Source organism: Pongo pygmaeus, chromosome 9 (assembly GCF_028885625.2).
Source record: "Pongo pygmaeus isolate AG05252 chromosome 9, NHGRI_mPonPyg2-v2.0_pri, whole genome shotgun sequence".
NCBI lineage: Eukaryota > Metazoa > Chordata > Mammalia > Primates > Hominidae > Pongo > Pongo pygmaeus.
The window spans coordinates 56867026-56888562 of record NC_072382.2 but is presented as its reverse complement, the minus strand read 5'-3'; the positions used below and the strand labels follow the sequence as shown (position 1 = coordinate 56888562).

Here is a 21537-nt window from a genome sequence, read left to right as displayed (position 1 = left end):
ATAGACATTTGCACCCTTGGACTCAGCTGCAGCAGCAACAGTTGCTGCCATTTATTGAGCAATTACTGCTTCTAATTTTTTTTTTTTTTTGAGACAGAGTCTTGCTCTGTCACCCAGGCTGGAGTGCAGTGGTGTGATCTTGGCTCACTGCAACCTCTGCCTCCTGGGTTCAAGCAATTCTCCTGCCTCAGCCTCTTGAGTAACTGGGACTACAGGCGCACGCCACCATGCCCGGCTAATTTTTGTATTTTTAGTAGAGACGGGGTTTCACCATATTGGCCAGGCTGGTCGCGAACTCCTGACCTCATGATCTGGCCACCTCAGCCTCCCAAAGTGCTAGGATTACAGGCATGAGCCACTGCGCCCAGCCAGCTTCTAAATTTTAAAAATACTTTGGGGATAATAGAACACAAATTACTGAGAGTCCTCATGCGAAGCTGGAGTCTGAGTTCTGTTCTCATTTTATTATTGCACATGGAATCTTAAAATTGTCATAATGTCATGTAATCCAGTGCTTATCAGTGGGTTGGAAAAACCCGCTTTTTCAGGTTCTAGGATATTAAAGAAGTATATGTAGAGATTCCTAGGAGTAGGGTTCAGGAATTTATTACCTAAAATATAGTCCTACTGGAGCCAGGCGCTGTGGCTCATGCTTATAATCCCAGCACTTAGGGAGACCAAGGTGGGTGGATCACTTGAGGTCAGGAGTTTGAGACCAGCCTGGTCACATGGTGAAACACCGTCTGTACTAAAAATACAAAAATTAGCTGGGCGTGCTGGTGGGTGCCTGTAATTCCGGCTACTTGGGAGACTGAGGCAGGAGAATTGCTTGAACCCGGGTGGTGGAGGTTGCAGTGAGCCAAGATTGCACCACTGCACTGGAGTGGCATGGGCTCAATGGCATGGGCCATTGAGCAAGAATCTGTCTTTAAAAAAAAAAAGTCCCATTCAATGCAGGAATCCTATAACCTTCCTGATCAATCAATGATTGCTGCTCTTTGCTTAAAGCTGGTAGTGAAAGGTAACTGTGCTGATCCCCTCCAGGCAGATTTATCACATCCTGTTCTTGATCATACCCCTATATAGGCACCTCTGTTATGGATGCTTCCCACCTACATCACTGTGCACTCCTTAAGGCAGGGAGAGGGACTTCTTCACCTCTTGGTCTTTCCAGTGCCCAGCAAAGTGCCAGACCCAGAGCAGGGGCTTGATAGGTGTTGGTTGATGGAGTAAAATTCTACTCTGGAATGTTATCCCACCAACCTCAGATGATACCTTGTCTTTTAATCTCTTTATCTTCAGTACTGAGTTCAATGCCTGGCACACACTTGGTGTTCCATAATGCTAGGAAAATGAGCTCGTAATTAGCACTCCCTTTTAAATGTCAGGTTTTTTACTTTAGCTAGGTTCTTCGGTTTTATTTATTTACTCACTGAAAAATAGTATACTGAGTGCTATACTATGCCCCTAAACCCTGAATTAGGTGCTAGGTATACACAGTGAGTGAAAGAGATAAAGTCCTTGCCCTTTTGGAGTTTATATTCAAGCAGTAGAAAGCGTCTGGTGCAAAGTGTTAGCTTTTATTGTTTTTTTTTCCTGTAAGTGTGAGATTTCTCTGCCATTCCTCAATTCAACAAATATGCCTTTTTTATTTTTATTTTTTTAAATAAATGTTCTACCTCTATAGTACTTTTTAAAAGTTTCTGTAGATCTTTTTCTTCCCTAGGAACCCAAGTTTTCTTCTCTTCTCCTTTCATCCCATATGTATGGATCACTTGCTCCAAGCCTAGGGACTCTGCTAGGCACCAGCTACAGGACATGATGGCTGCCCTTGGGATCCCAGCAACAAAGCCAACTCTTCACTTACTCCCACTCCCCCTCTCTCTTTCTCCCTCTTCTGCAGAAATGTGGACTTCATCTGGACAAATTGTCTGCTTCTCTGAGTTCTTCAAGATTGTGGCCTCTTAGTCACTGGAGGATGCCCTGTTTCTCCCGGAATGATACTGAAGTCGGCATAAGTGGGTTCCTTACACCTCAGTAGCCCTCAGTCATTGTGAATTCAGGCACTGAGAAGACAGAACAGGCTCTTGATCAGCTGTGTCAGGCTGGGGGCATCCCCCACATAAGGTTCTAAACAGTCACCAAACATTCTAATAATCCACTCCTCCCTGAAATCTGAAATCTGCCTGATTTCTTCCAACTTCTTGGCACTAATGAATACCCCTTAAAGTTACAGTTTTCAGGATATGATTTGACCTAATATGCTTCATGATACCCAGATATATTATGGTAGAGTTTTATTGCTCATTGAACTGCTTTATTGTACAATACAGAGACAGAATAGGACCTACACAAATTAATTTTTTGACAAAAAAACTTATTTTCCAAAAGAATTAGATAGCTCTTCTCTAAGCCTTAATCAAAAATGTTTAGGCTGGGTGCGGTGGCTCACGCCTGTAATCCCAGCACTTTGGGAGGCAGAGGTGGGCAGATCACAAGGTCAGGATCCTTTCTAACACGGTGAAACCCCATCTCCACTAAAAATACAAAAAATTAGCAGGGTGTGGTGGTGGGCGCCTGTAGTCCCAGCTACTTGGGAGGCTGAGGCAGGAGAATGGTGTGAACCCGGGAGGCGGAGGTTGCAGTGAGCCAAGATCGTGCCACTGCACTCCAGCCTGGGCGACAGAGTGAGACTCCATCTCAAAAAAAAAAAAGCTTAATAAAAGCTCACAGCAGTTATCAATATGGAAATTGACTAGAGTATATTAATCCACGTGTGGTTATAGTTATTAATGAATTGCATTTGAGTTTGCCCACAAAATGTATAGTTCTACATACTCTTTTACAATAGTGCTAACATGGAACATAGTCCATGATTGATTATAAGCTCGGCCATAAAGCGAGTCTCCATAAATTAAAAAAACAGAATCAAAACCATACCAGCCATACTCTCAGCCACAGCAGAATAAAAATAAAAATCAACACCAAGATGATCTTTCAGAAACCACACAATAACATGGAAATTAAACAACTTAGTCCTGAATGAGTTTTGGGTAAACAACGAAATTATGGCAGAAATTTAAAAATCTCTTGGAAATACATGAAAACAGAGATACAACATACCAAAATCTCTGGGTTGCAGCAAAAGCAGTGTTAAGAAGAAAGGTTATAGCACTGAGCGCCTACCTCAAAAAGTTAGAAAGATCTCAAATTAATGATCTAACGTCACACCTAGAAGAACCAGAAAAATAAGAACAAATGAATCTCAAAGTTAGCAGAAGAAGAGAAATAATTAAAATCAAAGTGGAACTGAATGAAATTGAGGCCCCAAATCTATATAAAGAGTTAACAAAAACCAAGTTGGTTATTTGAAAGGATAAACAAGATCAATAGACCACTAGCTAGATTAACAAAGAAAGAAGATCCAAATAAGCACAATCAGAAACAACAAAGGTGACACTATGACTGATCCCACATAAAAACAAAAGATCCTCAGAGACTACTGTGAATACACCTGTATGCACACAAACTAGAAAATCTACAGGAAATGGATAAATTCCTGGAAATACACAATCTCCCAAGGTTGAATCAGGAAGGAATTGAAACACTGACCAGATCAATATTTAGTTCCAAAATTGAATTAGTAATAAAAAATCCTACCAATCATAAAAATCCCTGGACCAGATGGATTCACAGCCTAATTCTACCAGACATACAAAGAAGAGTTGGTACCAGTTCTACTGAAACTATTCCTAAAAATCAAGGTGGAGGGACTCTTCCCTAACTCATTCTACAAAGCCAGCATCACCCTGATACCAAAACCTGGTAAAGATACAACAAAAAAAGAGAACTACAGGCCAATATCCCTGATGAACATAGATGCAAAAATTCTCAACAAAATACTAGCAAACTGAATTCAACAGCACAGCAAGAAGTTGATTCACCATGAACAAGTAGACTTCATTCCTGGGATGCAAGATTGGTTCAACATATACAAATCAATAAATGTGACTGACCACATACGAAGAATTAAAAGCAAAAATCATATGATTATCTCCATAGACACAGAAAAAGCTTTTGATAAATCCAACATCCCTTCATGATAAAAACCATCAAGAAGCTAGGCCTCGAAGGAACATACCTAAAAATAATAACAGCCATCTACGACAAACCCATAGCCAACGTCATGAAAACTGGAAGCATTCTTCTTGAGAACTGGAACAAGACAAGGATGCCATGCCCACTCTCACCACTCCTATTCAACATAGTACTAGAAGTGCTCGCCGGAACAATCAGGCAAGAGAAAGAAATAAAAGGCATCTGAAAAGGAAAATAATAAGTCAAACCATCTCTTTGTGGACTATATGATTCTATACCTAGAAAACCCTAAAGACTCTGCCAAAAGGCTCCTGGAACTGTAAACAGTAAAGTTTTAGGATACAAAATCAATGTACAAAAATCAGTAGCATTTCTATATACCAATAGCATTCAAGCTGAGAGGAAAATAAAGAACTCAATCCCATTTACAATAGACACACACAACCCCTAGGAATACATCTAACCAAGGAGGTGAAAGAATCTCTACAAGGAGAACTACAAAACACTGCTCAAGAAATCAGAGATGACACAAACAAATGAAAACCTTCCATTTTCATGACCTGGAAGAATCAGTATCATTAAAATCGCCATACTGCCCAAAGCAATCTACAGATTCGATGATATTCATATCAAACTACCAACATCATTTTTCACAGAATTGGAAAAAAATTCTACAATTCATACAGAACCAATAAAGAGCCCAAATAGCCAAAGCGATCTTAAGAAAAAAGAACAAAGCCAGAGACATCACATTACCCAACTTCAAACTATGTTATAAAGCTACAGTAACCCAAACAGCACGATACTGGTACAAAAACAGACACATAGACCAATAGAACAGAATAGAGAACCCAGAAGTAAAGCTACACACCTACAGGCATCTAATCTTTAACAAAGTTGACAAAAATAAGCAATGAAAAAAGGACTCCCTATTCAATAAATGGTGCTGGGATAGCTGGATAGCCATATGCAGAAGGATGAAACTGAACCCCTGCCTTTCAAGATATAAAAAAATTAACTCAAGTTGGATTAAAGATTTAAATGTAAGACCTCAAACTAAGAACCTAGAAGAAAACCTAGGGAACACCACTCTGGACATCAGCCTTAGGAAAGAATTTATGACTAAGTCCTCAAAAGCAATTGCAATAAAAACATTGACAAGTGAGACCTAATTAACCTAAAGAGCTTCTGCACAACCACAGAAATTATCAACAGAGTAAACAGACAACCTAGAGAATGCAAAAAAAAAATGGCAAATTATGCATCCAGCAAAGGTCTAATACCCAGAATCTATAAAGAACTTACATAATTGAACAAGCAAAAACCAAATAACCCCATTAAAAAATGGACAAAAGACACAAACACATCTCAAAAGAAGACATACAAGCAGCCAACAAACATATGAAAAAATGCTCCACATCACTCAATGGAGAAATGCAAATCAAAACCACAATAAGATACCATCTCACACCAGTCTGAATGCTGTTATTAAAACGTTAAAAAACAACAGATGTTGTTGAGGCTGTGGAGAAAAGGGAATGCTTATACATTGTTGGTGGGAATGTAAATTAGTTCAGTCACTGCGGATATCAGTTTGGAGATTTCTCAAAGAACTCAGAACTACCATTTGACCTAGAAATCCCATTACTGGATATATATCCAAGAGAAAACAAATTTTTCTACCAAAAAGACACATGTACTTGCATGTTCATCAAAGCACTATTCAGAATAGCAAAGACATGGGATCAACCTAGGTGCCCATCAGCGGTAGATTGGATAAAGAAAATGTATATACATACCATGGAATACTACACAGCCATAAGAAAGAATGAAATCATGTCCTTTGAAGCAACATGGGTGCAGCTGTAGGCCACTGTCCTAAGTGAATTACCATAGGAACAGAAAACTAAATACCACATGTTCTCACTTACAAGTGGGAGCTAAACTTTGGGTATTCATGGACATAAACATGGCAACAGTAGAAACTGGGGACTACTAATGAGAGGAGGGAGGGAGGGGGACAAAGGTTGAAAAATAGACAGTTGGGTACTATACCCACTACCTGGGTGATGGGATCATTCATACTCCAAACCTTGGCATCCTGCAATATATCCAGGTAACACACTTGCACATGTATCCCCTGAATCTAAAATGAAAGTTGAAAAAAAATTAAAAATTGGAACAAGCATTTTTATTTAAAAAAATAGATAAAATAGTGCTAAGCTTTGTTACAGATTCAATCTTTGAGATAACAATTTAAAATTGTTTTAAAGTTGATTTGAAGAATACAAAATGACATTACTTTTAAATTATTTTTCCCTTTTTTTATCTTTAGAGACAAGGTCTTGCCCTTTTACCCAGGCTGGAGTGCAATGGCTTGATTATAGCTCACTGCAGCCTTGAACTCCTGGTCTCAAGCAGTTCTCCTGCCTGGGCCTCCTAAAGTGCTGGGAATTACAGGTGTGAGCTACCATTCCTGGCCTAAGATGGCTGCTTTTAAAGAAATCAGGGTCTGGAGGACAGAGAAGTATCTTCTAGTCTGTAATCTTTCCTTGAGATAGGATAAGATGTGGATGAAAATTAGGACTTTGTGGTGAAACAGACCTTGGTTGGTTCAAAGGCCATCTCATCATTATAGCTGTGAATCCTTAGGCAAATGACTTAACCTCTCTGAACCTCCTTTCCCCCCACTCCCTAAAATTGGGATTAAAATATACTTCATGGGCTGTCATGAGGATTAGATAAGATAATAGATGCAAAGTACTTAGCACAATGTTTAGCACATGGCAAGTACTTAATAGCTATTATTATCGTATGTTGTTATATATAATATAATCCAAACCAATCCAGAGAAATGCGTATCTGCCTTTGTGTTTATTTTTGCTTTCTTAATCACTTCATAGAGATTCCCAATAGCTAGATTGTGTCTAAGAACCTTTTGCGAGGAAATTGTTTCTTCTAAGGAGCAGAATCTGTGTCCTCCACCCCCTTCCCCAATCTCCCACTGCCTCTACTGCAGGTGCAGCTATGTTCACTGCTCAGCTGAGCGAATGCCCAGTGTCTTTGGAATCCTTACAACTAGAAGCCTGCTTTATCTTTTTTTTTTTTTTTTTAAAGGAGAAATGGCTTGAGAAAGACATGTTGAAGAGGAAAAATACGTTAAGGTAACATGTTCTTATCTATTACTAGAATTAGTCAGTGCATCATAATTTAAGGTTTTGTGTCTAGTTAATTGGCTCTATTAGTAAATATCACCTCTCTTGTGCTTCACTTTCCTGTCTCTTTGCTCCCAGCACAGAGATTTCTTAATTGCTCGAAGTACAGGCCCAGGCATAGAATTGGATTTGGTTAACACTTGCCAACTGGCTTAGAATCTGAAGACTCTAGCTCCAGTTCCCGACTCTGACACCTACTAGCTCTGCAACTTTAGGGAAACCACTTACCTCTCTGAGCCTCAGTTTCCTCCTCTGTGAAATGGGCTGGTAATATCTATGGCATAAACACTTCATTGATGGTATGGGACTAGCGGAGGCTACATGTGTAAAAATATTGTTTGAAAATGTTAATTGCTGTTTGATTATAAGGACATAGTCTTATTAATATGATCAAATCTCTTGCTAGCTTATTGGTTTTCATAGTAGGAGATGTCACTTGCTGTGTGATCTTGGACAAGTCACTGAACTCCTCTGAGCTGCACTTGTCTCCCCTGTGACATGGGGAGCGTAGACTTGATTACTTAAATCTCCCAGCACTGTACACGTCTTTGCTGATGTCGAGCTTTCCTTGAAAACTGGAAAAAGCACAGGATTTGAAGTCTGATGGACTGGGGTTAATCTCCTGCTTCGCAGCTTGCTTTCTTTTTGTCTCTCTGTACCCATAAGGATTATCTCAGAATGATCTGGGTATTTTTGAAAAGTAACAGCAGCTTGGCTGAAAGACAATTTTGTCCGTAATAAGACATCAGCTGTGAGCAGAGTTCTGCAGTGGCAGAAAACGGATCAGGCAGAGATTCAGGTTATAATTTCCAAACTCCAGTGGCCCACTTGGTGGAACCAGTTTGCATTTGTATGTTGAATTTTTGTTGACTAAATAACAGTGATCCCAGAGCTGAGATGGTTTATTGGTCCCCTTGGGGAGGCCTGTATTGCTGTCAAGGTGTGGATAAAGCATTTCAGGCAGGCCTGCCACTGGCCCTTGGCCCAGTGGTGTGCAGCTGTGTCAACAGGCCTTTGAAGTCCACGCATACCAGCTGACTGGTCAGCAGCCCCTGGGATGGTCTCTACAACCTTCGTCACAGGAAATTGGGAAAGGCATGTGGAAGCTAGCATTGCTGGAAGGGGAGGAGAAGAAAACTGTTGGGCTCTTTGATGAAAGCATGGGAGAAATTTATCCAAATTCACAGGCTGAGCCCACCAGCAGGATCTGGGATTGTTGATCACTGCTCTCCCTCTTTCTGGCTCCAGATCAGTGTGATGAGCTGGTTTATCTTTATTCTGACTTGAATATGTGCCAGCTAGCGCTTCCTTGAGGCCTCAGTATAGTGATAGTATGCTGGTGGCGCTGGTGGTGCTGATGGTGCTGTAAGATTCACAAAGAGCTTCTGAATCATTAAAACGTGAACAACCCCTGTTCAGGAGAATTTTAATGCAAAATACTTTTCATTTTTATTTGTTCGTCTTTTCTGGTATTCTGCATTTTGGGGCACTGGCCTCTTCCCCCGCCCCAGGATTTTGCCCATGTGCAGGTGCTTCATCATCACATGATCTCATTTAATCTTCACAACATCCCTGAGGTATGTTGTCTTCAATCCCCCTTTGGCAAAAGAGGAAATGGAAGCTCTGGTTAAAACTTGGTGAAGATAACACAGCTTAGCAGGAAACCCTGAGCTGTCTGACTCTCAAGCCTGTGTTGGGAAATCCTGCCCTGTGCTGCCTCTTGCTGCAGAGATCCTATCTGGATAAAGTGCTGGGTAACCAGGAATCAGAACCTCTGGAGGACGAGTATGACTTCTTTTCTGTCCCTGCTGCTCGAGTTAAAACCCTCACCATCCTCTCCTCCTCTTCCCTGTTCTTGCTCTGTACCTCCACTCTGTCACTGAGTCTTGACACTTTGGCCCAGTGTCCCCCCTTCACCCCTGCCTTTTCATTCTTACCCTTGTTGCCACACATCTGGGGCACTGCCGTAGCTGGCAGCTCCCTTTGTTACCAGTCTTTCCCTTTTCCATCTTTTCTACTCACCCTGCCAGACTCATCTTCCTTTAACACTGCTTTGTCCTATTTCATTTAAAATATCCCAGGGACTCATGAGATAAAGTTAAGACTCAGTGCTTGACCTGACACACCCCCCAGTCCCCCCAGGTAGACCTCAAAGCTTCTACATTCGTCCTTTTTCATGCTGCTGATAAAGACAGACTCGAGACTGGGTAATTTACGAAAGAAAGGTTTGTTGGACTTACGGTTCCATGTGGCTGGGGAGACCTCACAATCACGGTGGAAGGCAAGGAGGAGCAAGTCATGTCTTATGTGGATGGCAGCAGGCAAAACAGAGTTTGTGCAGAGAAACTCCCATTTTTAAAACCATCAGATCTTGTGAGACCCATTCACTATCATGAGAACAGCATGGGAAAGACCCACCCCCATGATTCAATCACCTCCCACCAGTTCCTCCCATGACATATGGGAATTGTAGGAATTGTGGGAGTTATAATTCAAGATGAGATTTGGATGGGGACACAGCCAAAACATATCAACTCCTTTCCAGCCTTGCCCATCACTTCCTGCAATAACTTGATGTTGCCTGGGATTTTCTGACTTCAGCATCTTTGCTCATGAGGTGTCTTCTGCCTAGAATGTGACACACCTTCCCACCCAACCTCCCCTCTGCTAAAGATCTCATCATGGTCTGCCTGAAGTGGCCTGTCTTTAATGAAGCTTTCTCCAGTCACCTTGCAGGAATGATCCCCCACCTTGAACACTTTGAAACACTTAAACAGTTCTTCTCATATGTTGCTTCACTGTAATTATTTGTGTGCCAACGTTTCCTCCCTATATACCAATGTGATGATGGAACCCATGTGTGTGTATCCCCCACTATGGTCATTAGCATAGTGCCTTATATGTAGTGGTCCCTTTGTTGCATGTAAATTAATGAACAGTGAAAAGCAAATAATAAGAAATAAGTTATTTATTGTTTCCCATGTGTCACAGTATTCTTAGTGCTATTCAAAGTAATAATTTAATTCTTGCAATAACCCTAAGAGGTAGGTGATATTGTGTCTCCATTATAGAGATGAAGAAGTAAAGGCATGGTGAGCTGAGCTAGTCAAAGAATTAGTGATTGACCCAGGATTCAAATCTGAGCAATCTGCTTCCAGGACCTAGACTCCCACTGTAATTACCTTTCCAGCACTCTTTTTCCTCTACATAGAAAGTCCTGGCAGGCTAATAGGTGTACTCCTATAAGAGCAGCCTTGTGGGCTTATGGATTTCAGATGACAGGTGCTGTGTAAAAATGAAGCAAGTTTTTCATGTTCTATAAAACATGATAACTTCATTACACAGTAGTCAGAGTGTGGGCCCACAACTCCTATAACACTCCACCTTTGGCATGAGGTGATTACTTGGTTAATAATCCTAATCGGCCTAGTGAGCATACCCCGTGTTTATCACTCCCATCTTATAATTAACTTTTATATTTTCCTTAACTTTACAACTCAATCTGTGCACCAGAGTGCCTGCAAACCCATATTTATCTAATTTAGCAAACATTTGCATGCACTGCAATTAGACTCACATGTTGGGTGATCAACGTCCTTTGCTAATTGCATAATTCCTTTTGAGTTTAATCATCATATGGCATTCTTTTTTTTTTTTTAATGTCTATATGGTTTGCTATTGGTTGTGAGCTGCATGTGAAATCTCAGGCTGAGGCACCTGCAATCACAGAACCAAAGATATTCAAGAGCCAAAGACAAGGGAGGAACTGTGTTCCTTGTTGACAGGTGAAGAAATTGAGGCTCAAGGAAGCTAAGGGACTTGCCTATCCAAACAGCTCATTATTAAGAGTTCCTGAAGATGGGAAAGGATAAATACATCTGCAAATAATATCTCCCAAACCATCCCAGTGTGGAAATTCCATGAATAATTGAAGTCAGTCCTGACTTAGCATGGAGCTTGAGTCTGGACACAATTAGTCTGGCCCTAAAAGAAATCAGGTTATGGGCAAGGACAAATCTGAGGATATTCTGGAATTATAACCCTTAGCAATTGTTTTTCAGCTTTAGGCTGCATGTTGCCAGCAGACATTTTGGTATAAGGAAGGCTGGCTAAACTCTTTTCCCTTTCTTCTGCCTCTTAAAATTGTTTGTTTGTTTGTTTGTTTTATTGTAAATCTAGATTAGAATAGAATAGAGGGTTCAACCAGGAATTAGGGATTGGCCTAGAAAGAATCACAATATTGGAGCTGAAAGTCTATTTAGCTTGTTTTGTAATAAAGTTCAGAAGGGCGTATCCGAAATCACAGAGTTGGTTGCTCACAGGTCTGGGACTTGAGCCCTTGTCTCTTCAGTTGATGTCCAGGTTTTTCTTACTACAGTGCTCTACTAATCAAGAGACTAAGTGGACAGAGTGCTCCTTGTCCTCTCCTTCCCTCATGCAGCACCTTTACACAGTGGCTTGGATGCCTGGTGCTAAGCAAGGGTGTACGGATGCAGATGCCCAGACCTTGATCTAAGCTAGGATGCAAAAGCAAAGGATGCAAAGGAGAAGGGGACCCACCAGGATGGGGAAGGCACCACTCCCCAGTGTGGAGATTTTGAACTCAGAGAGGATTTAAGAGAATGCGATGGAACCTAACACAGTGCCTGGCCCTTTGTGGGAACTCTACTGATATTTGCCAAATGGACATGTGTACTAGCAAGGGGATGAAGGTAGGGTTATGAGGTCAGAAAGATAAGGACAGACTACTGCCACCTGCAGATATTTTTTTGCTTGGAAGGCAGAGGAAATCATGAAAGGCTTACCACAGTGGACTTTCATCCGTTTATTTGCCCAGGAAGAAAGACCTGGTCATTAATGTGGAAGCACCAAGAATCATTGGGGGCTGGAAAATACAGCCCAGCAGTATGCTCAGAAAGAAAAGGAGAATGGGTCTTGGCTTCTGCCACGTCTCATAAACTGGGAAACTTTTCCATTGCTGCTGGCAGCAATAGAGATTCCCTGCTCTGTGAGCCCATGGCTTGCTTCTGCAGCAGTACTTGTCACCCCCTGTCAGATACATCCTCTGCATCTTTGGCTCCTACGTAACATCTAGAGAGTAGTAAGTGCTCAGTTAATGTAGGTTGAATGGATGAATGGATTGGACACTGTTGAAATGTTCAACTCTCGCCAAGTCAGCAGGGCAAGGTAATGTATGGAATGGCCAAAGTAGTAATAAAAATATTTTAATAGCCCAGATGGATGGACCAAAGCAATAATATTAAATTTATCTAGAGGAAATGTAACACAAAGTCTATATTTAGCTTTAAAAATGTCAATTACCCAATCAAAGAGTGGGTGAAATATGAAGGAGTGTAGTCCATATTTAAAAAAAGCCATCAGGGGTAGGTCTTAGTGGACCATAAGCTTAACATGAAAAAGTTTGTTATGTAGCTGCTAAAATAGTGTTGAAGTTCATCAGTAGAAGTCTGATCCAGATCTGTGCAAGTGACACTACCTGCAGTTTTGCTTATTAAAATAAAAAATTTTTAGAGATGGGGGTCTCACTAAGTTGTCCAGGCTGGAGTACAGTGGCCATTCACAGGTGCGATAATTGTATAGTACATCATTGAACTCCTGGCCTCAAGCAATTCTCCTGCTTCAGCCTCTTGAGTAGCTGGGGCTGTGGTTTTTCAGCTGGGTCAGGCCACCTCTGGGGCAGAAGTTCACTTGGGGTTCCTTTTTTTTTCTTTTTTGGGATGGAATTTCGCTCTTGTTGCACAGGCTGGAGTGCAATGGCGCGATCTTGGCTCACCACAACCTCTGCCTCCCGGGTTCAAGCGATTCTCCTACCTCAGCCTCTCAAGTAGCTGGGATTACAGGCATGCGCCACCACGCCCAGCGAATTTTGTATCTTTAATAGAGACAGCGTTTCTCCATGTTGGTCAGGCTGGTCTCGAACTCCCAACCTCAGGTGATCCGCCCACCTTGGCCTCCCAAAGTGCTGGGATTACAGGCGTGAGTGACCGCACCTGGCCCACTTGGGATTCTATTAATAGCCACACCTTAACCTGGGTCCAGTGCTTTAATTTACAAAGCGTTTTCCCAGGCATTATCATGTTACATTGTTCTAATGAAGTGGTTTATATACTGGCAAAAGGCAAGCTGACTTGCTCAAGGTCACCCAGCCAGTGAGTGGCAAATCCTAATCCTCCTAATTCTTGTCTGTATTCTTTCTGCCACATCATGCGGCCTTTATGCAGAACAGAGCCCCCACTGTGCAGCATCTAGAAGTGAGGCCCGCACGATGCTTGTCAAATGCTGTCAACAGTGGACACGCTCAGATGGGCACCTCGCAATCAGCCAGACTGACAGTGATGTTTCACAAACCACTTTTCCTAACTGAAAGGGGCTTTGATGGGCCAGCTCACATTACAAGCACAGTGATCTTGGCCTCTTTCAAAACTGACAACAGGCAAACATTGAACATCACTTTACCTCTGAATGAGCCCAGGAAAGGACAGATCTCTTTTTGAGGCAGGGTTTTGCTCTGTTGCCCAGGCTGGAGTGCAGTGGCATGGTCATGGCTCATTGCAGCCTCGACCTCCCAGGTAGCTGGGACTACAGGCATGCATCACCATGCCTAGCAATTTTTTTTAAATTTTATTTTTTTTGTAGAGATGAAGTCTCACTATGTTATCCAGGCTGGTTTCAAACTCCTGGGCTCAAGCAATCTTCCTGCTTCAGCCTACCAAAGTGCTGGGATTACAGGTAGTGAGCCACTGCACCCGGTCAGATCTTCATTCTTAACTCCTTATATACTATAGAAAGGATTTGAGAGCTGGGGCTGTAAACGGGGACAGAAGAAAGGGAAAAGAGCTAACATTTTTCAAGTTCCTATTAAGTCCCTGGCTCAAGACATTTTCACATTTATTTAGGTTTCCTGTTTTGAATGCTCTACGTATCTCTAGGCTCACTGCTTACCCTGGTCACCATTTGACTCCTACAGTCTCCTGGCATTGGCTGTCATAATATTCACTCATATCCCTATGGTCTTTACCAGTGGTTATCTATTCTTTGAAAAAAGACTATGAGGTGGGTAGGATAGGGATTATTCTCTTATTTTACAATGGGGTGCAAGAATGTCTGTCTATCTGTTGTCTATCTGTCTGTCTGTCTGTCTATCTATCTATCTATCTATCTATCTATCTATCCATCCACCCATCTACTCACTCATCCATCCATCCACCCATCCATCCATTTATTCATTGAGCAAATATTTATTAAGATAATTCTATGTTATAGGACGTATACAATGCACTGGAGAAACAGATGTCTGGAAAGCTCTTGGAGGAGATGTATAAACTTATGAGAAAAGGAGGCATCATAGTTGGGGCTTTTAATTAAGGAGGGTGACACAGATGATGGGATGTGTCATGGCAGGCCGTGACCAGTAGGTGGCACTCATGGTCCCAGAAGGCTCCTGAGTTCCTCCAAAGCCAAGCTTTCATTTTCTATTCATTACTGTGCTTAAAATTAAATTCTAAGACATATCATTGAAAAGCTGTATTCAATTTGATTTAAATTCCATTTATTTGCTGTTAATTGTTCCATGCTTTTCTAAAAATGGTCAAATTAAATCTAGTTGCGTCAGGGCTTCCTGGGTAAGTGAAAGTCACGTCCAGGAAATTTAGACTCTTAAGTAAGTTAGCACCTCCACTGATTGGCATTAGGTCCTGAATTCCTCTCTTAGGAAATACTCATGAAAGGTTAATGCTATTGGAAAAAGATCTGGAAGGAGACACTCTAAAATGTTAGTTGCGATATCTCCCAGTGGTGGTAGTACAGATGATTTTTAAATTATTTATTTATTTATTTATTTGAGACGGAGTCTCACTCTGTCGCCCAGGCTGTAGTGCAGTGGCACAATCTCGGCTCACTGCAAGCTCCGCCTTCCGGGTTCATGCCATTCTCCTGCCTCAGCCTCCCAGGTAGCTGGGACTACAGGCACCCGCCACCACTCCCGGCTAATTTTTTTTTGTATTTTTAGTAGAGATGGGGTTTCACCGTGTTAGCCAGGATGGTCTCGATCTCCTGACCTTGTGATCCGCCCGCCTCGGCCTCCCAAAGTGGTGGGATTACAGGCGTGAGCCACCACGCCCGGCCTAATTTTTAAAAAATACTTGTTTACTTTGGCCATTACGCCACGGCCGGCCTAATTTTTCAAAAATACTTGTTTACTTTGGCCGGGCGCGGTGGCTGACGCCTGTAATCCCAGCACTTTGGGAGGCCGAGGCGGGCGGATCACGAGGTCAGGAGATCGAGACCATCCTGGCTAACACGGTGAAACCCCATCTCTACTAAAAATACAAAAAAAAATTAGCCGGGCGTAGTGGCGTGTGCCTGTAGTCCCAGCTACTCGGGAGGCTGAGGCAGGAGAATGGCGTGAACCCGGAAGGAAGAGCTTGCAGTGAGCCGAGATTGCGCCACTGCACTCCAGCCTGGACGACAGAGCGAGACTCCGTCTCAAAATAAATAAATAAATAAAAATAAATAATAAATAAATAAATACTTGTCTACTCTAGGTATTTTTTTACAGTCAGCATGTATTGTTTATTTTAAATTTTTCATTAAAGTATAATCTACAACTGGAAAAGTACACAAATCTTAAGTGAACACGCAAGTTTTAAGATATATTTATATATAATCTTAAGCCATCACCCAGCTTAAGATACAGAACATCATGAAAACCCCAGAAAGTTCCCTCATGTCCCTTCCCAATGACTCCCACCCCTCAGAAACCACTGTTCTGACTTCTACTGCCACAAGTTAGTTGTGACTATTTTTGAACTTCATATATATGGAGCCATACCAGATGTTTTCTTTTTTCGTGTTGAGACTTTTACTCAGTGCTATTTCTTTAGGTCGATGTGTATAAATATATAAAAACTTACCAAGCTGTTCTGTTGTATGTAGCAGCATCTGTTCCTTTTTCATTGATGTGTAGTGTTCCATTGTGTAAATATATTACAAGTAGGTATTTTTATCATCAGAAGAAAAATTTACTAAAAGTGGTTAAACATAGACATGGCAACTGCTTCTTTGCTGGAGGCCAGGAAGACATTTCAATGGCAAGATAATCCTCAGGGGATATGGATTTGGACAGCCATGCTGGAATTGGCCTGGGCTCAGAAGCACTGGGTCTTTAAGAAAGAAGTAAAAGGAGCTGTGGGGGGTCAGGTGTTCTGACTCAAGAAACATTGAGTTCATTGTTCTATGGTGGATAGGGCTAGCTCTGGCTCTCTGGCTGGGTGTTGGTGTCTGCCTTTAGGGCCAAGTTACTGGAGTTCTCTGTCCTCCCTGAGCCCCAGTTTTCTAATCAGTAAAATGTGTAGGCTTGCCATATTTACGGGAAAAAAAATGAAAGAAAAAAATCAAGAGAGCCAGTTAAATTTGAGTTTCAGATAAACAATGAACAATTTCTCAGTATAAGTATTTCCTGAGCATTGCATGGAACATATTCATACTAAAGAATAATTCATTGTTTATTTGCAGTTTAAATATAACGCATTTTATCTGGCAATGCTAAAAGCGAGTGTAATACAATATCCTGCGTACACAATAACACGATTGTTTGTGAGAAAGTGTTTGAAAACAGAATAGTATGTACAGATGAAAGAACATGGAGAGGGCCAGAAAGGCAGGGAGGAGAACCGCTGTGCTTGGGATTGAGTCCTGTGGGCCCGGATCAAGACAGGAGTCTTCCCTCTCTCATCCACCACCATGAGCCCAGTGCCCAGCTCCATGCCCGTGCTGGAGAAAGAGACACTGAAACATTCTCTGTTGAAGAACTGAGTGGATGTGATTTCCATCTCAGGACTTTACCTGCTTTTGACCTTAGGTAAGCTATTTAATCATTCCGTGTTTCTTTTTTCTTAATGCATTATTCAATTAATTCTTCAAGGGACCAAATTCTTTGCTGGGTAGAGGGACTGATGAACTGAGGTTTCCACCCTCCTGGAGTTTGTATTATTAATATAAAGAGGGATGAGAGAATGCAAATATGTAAACAAGGAAAAAGATAATTTCTGATGGTAAAAAATGCTGCGATGGAAATAAAGCTGTGTGATAAGAGAGGGTCAGCATTGCTATTTGCATGGTTGGTTGGGGAGGGTCACTCTAAGGAGGTGACCCCCTGTAGAGCCCAGAGGAGGGGCATTCTGGGCAGAGGAAAAACAGGTTTTCTTACCTGAAAATTGAGGGTGAGAGGACCCACTTCTAACAACTGTAAGGGGTCAAATGAAGGAAACTTGACTTGAGACATTTTCAAGTTTCCTACAAGTAAAAGAGATCATGGACTTTTCTCCTGGAGCCTCAACCTCAGTCCCCAGATGACCTAGAAACTCAGGACGACAGTATTTGATTCCTTGGGTGTAATGCAGAGCTCAATATACTCAAAAACTGCATTGTAGGCCAAACTGTTTCTACCTGTCTGTGGGGAGGTAAGTACAAACATTGAAGGTGTTTAAAAACTTGGACAGTGCCATGACATTCAAGCACATATTGTGTTTTGTAGATTTCCCCCATTTCATTTTTCTGTTATCAATCTATGATAGACTGGGAAGAAGAAGAAGAAAAACACCAACTGGTTCCTTAACCACAGAAAGTTTGAAAATTGGTATAGTGACTTTCGAGTCAGAAAAATCTGAGATTTATTACAGTTCAATCTTTTACTGGCTGGTTGACCTTAATTAAGTTGCATAATCTCCTCGTGCCTTGGTTCCTTCTGCAAAATAAGCATAACAGTGTTCACATGTTAAGGCTTTGGAATTTCAATGCGGTAACCCGTGTAAAGCACCCGACACAGTAACTGATGCAAAAATGTTAATTCCCACTATCATTATTACTAGTATCTTACATCCATTCATTCAGTTAACAAATAGTACAGTTTACTGAGTGCGTACTATGTGCTAGGCCTTCCTCTAGGAATAGGGGTACTATAAGAACCATAAAATCCCCCTCTCCCCAGTTTACATGGGGTAGAGATAATAAATGAACAGGCAAAACAAATGATCTATCAGATGGTGGTAATTCCTATGGAGACAAAACAGGGAAGGCAGAGAGGGGAGAGAAAGCCTCACCGAACAGAGAGGAAAGAGGTAGGGAGGGAGCCCATCAAATGTCTATAGAGTGTTCTAGGTGGGCAGACAGCAAGTGCAAAGGCCCTAAGGTGGGACCATATCCTTCCTGGTGTGTTCAGGGAACAGCAAGGAGGCCAGTGTACCACAAACAGATCAGAGAGGTGAAGAGGGGCAGAGATAAATCAGAAAAGGAGAAGGGGCTTTGTCCTCCTGGCTATCCCTAGAACTGTGGGTTCAGCAGACGCTTGAGAAGGGCTTGGTTCTTGGTGGGAGCTTTCTCCCTGGAGGCCAGGGCCTGGAGTCTGTGAGGGGCAGGGGAGCCTGTGCCTGGTTTTGTGATGCTTCCCATCCCCAAATCTAAGCTTTGGGCCTTTAACTCTCCTTGCTGCAGTGCTCAGCCTGAACTGAACAGTAGTTCTTACCAGTTGAGCCCACAATCTAGACTCAGATGGATCTTTTTCAGCTGAAATAAGATCAGTTCAAAAGCTGCTTGTGAAATCAAATCCAGATTTCTGTCACCCATGCCTTTCAGTGTGCACAAGCTTGTTAGGTTCTTAATATATACAGTTGGTCCTCATTTTCACAGATTCTGAGTTTGTGAGTTCATCTGCATGCTAACAGTTATTTGTAACTCCCAAATCAATGCTGGCTGTGCTTTCATGGTCATTCTTGGACATGCACATTGTGAGAGCAAGTGAGACACCTGTCATGCACATTCACAGCTGAGGTCCAGCAAGGTGACACTTGCCTTTGTGATTCAGTTATAAACGAATGTCCTTTTCACGGTCTAGTTAGTGCTATGGCTTTTGCATTTTTGTGCTTTATGTGGGTGATTTTGCTGTTTAAAATGACCCCCATCATAGTATTGATGTGCTGTCTTGTGTTTCTAAGTGCAAGAAGGCTGTGATGTACCTTACAGAGAAAATATGTGTGTTTGAGCATCATTTAGGCCTGAGTTGTAGTGCTGTTGGCTGTGAGTTCAGTGTTAATCAACAGTATATAGTATATTAAATAACGTGTCTTTACACAGAAACACACATAAAACAAGGTTATGCATTGATTGGTTGATGAAGATGTGACCAGAGGATCACAGGAGCCTAACCCCATGACTGCCCTAGAAGCAATGGTTCAGGATTCATTAGTTCAGTGTTAGTGGTGACGTTATAGAATATAACCACTGTGAATAACAAGAGTCAACTATATGCGGCTAAACTGTTTTCCTGTGAAGTACAATTTATACTGTTATAACAGGGTCTAGGAATATCAGTTTTACCGCACATCTGCCAGCATTAAAGCATTAAATATTATCATTAATTTTTTTTCTAATTTGATAGGTGAAAAGAGTATATAGGCTTTTGTTTGTTTGTTTTTTGAGACAGGGTCTTGCTCTGTCACTCAGGCTGGAGCACAGTGGCACAGTCATTGCTCACTGCAGTCTCTACCTCCTGGGCTCAAGCAGTCCTCTTACGTCAGCCTTCTGAGTAGTTGGGACCACAGGTATGTGCCACCACACCTGACTAATTATTGTATTTTTGTGGAGACAGGGTTTCTCCATGTTTCCCAGGCTGGTTTTGAATTTCTGGGCTCAAACAATTCACCCACCTCAGCCTCCCAAAGTGCTGGGATTACAGGTGTGAGCCACTGCACTCAGTCTAAAAGTATGCAATTCTAATGTATGTTTTTTGATTGGCAGCAAGGTTGAATGTTTCTCCTTGTTGGTTAAAGTCCAGGCCCAGTGCATTTAAGACAAATTTCCTTGAGTCCTATGTGAGAGGCAGAAAGGATTGAAGTACTTCTGGGTCATCCTGATGGCAAGAAGCCAGCACCAGGGCTGCACATGGCAAGTTATTTTATTTCAGGACTTCCGTGAAATAAAGGGAAACAACAATTGATCGAGTTCCTAGTGTGTACAAGTCCTGTGCCAGTCTTGTACATCCAAGCAGGTTACTTTATTCCTGGGATAACACAGCCAGCTCTGACATCAGTGCTTCTCCTCATAGTGGTTAGAGCAGAGCTTTTGGGTCAGACTGCTTTGATTTGAAAATAAATATAACCAACTTACTGGTGGTGTGATCTTGGGCACTTTCTTAACCAGTGCTCAGTTTCCTCATCTGTAATGATGGAGTTGATGATAATAATACTATCTTACCTCATAGATTTGACATGTGGATAAAATGAGTTAGCACATGAAAATCACCTAGAACAAAGCCCAGCACACTGTAAAGCCTCCATGCATGTTGGCTGTTGTTATTAAGTACGAAGAACCATTGTGGGGCATGGTGAATACATAATCCTTGTCCCACAGAAGCTTGCCTAGGAGACAAGATTTGCACCCTTGAAATGAAACTCTTTCCATGTTGGCAGGTGTGGCTTAGCAGAAAGAACACCACCTGAGGTGTCAGGAATTCTAGCTCTGCATCCCATTTGCTGATTTCTTGGTCTTAAATCACTTTACCTCTTGGAACCGCGGTATATTCACAGGTTAAAAATATATCTAACCCTTAGGATGCATTCTCACATGTCTTATTTAGTCTTCACAACATTCAAATGACATCAGTCTTAATGTTCCCATTTTACTGATGAGGAAATTGCAGCTTACAGGCTGAGGTGTCTTGTCTGAGATCTTGTAGCTAGTGAGAGGAAGGACTTTTGATCACAGTCCATTGATCTGCTTACCATCCCTGATGCCTCTAGTATAAAATAAAGGATTTGGTTTGGAGGCCTGTCTAGCCCCTGCCAGCTGTGACCATTTAAGAGGAACAGTGGTGGGTTAGGGGACTTAGCTTACTTAAGAGGTACATCTTCATGGTTGGTTAAATCTACAAATTCATCTTGATGCTGTCACTTGATGCTTTACTTTTTTTTTTTTTTTTGAGACAGAGTCTCGCTCTGTCACCCAGGCTGGAGTGCAGTGGTGCCATCTCGGCTCACTACAACCTCCGCCTCCCTGGTTCAACCGATTCTCCTGCCTCAGCATCCCGCGTAGCTGGGATTACAGGCATATGCCACCACACCCGGCTAATTTTTTTGTATTTTTAGTAGAGACGGGGTTTCACCATGTTAGCCAGGTTGGTCTCGATTTCCTGACCTCGTGATCCGCCCAC

The 21537-nt window shown here is 41.9% G+C and overlaps 1 long non-coding RNA gene across 1 annotated transcript in view; it reads left to right on the top strand.

The window, feature by feature from the left end:
• Positions 1 to 21537, top strand: part of LOC129007511 (uncharacterized) — a 71212-nt gene that overhangs the window by 3750 nt on the left and 45925 nt on the right. Inside the window, exon 2 of the long non-coding RNA XR_008492336.1 lies at positions 7216 to 7262. This is a non-coding gene — a long non-coding RNA (uncharacterized LOC129007511). The remainder of the gene's footprint in view (positions 1 to 7215; positions 7263 to 21537) is intronic.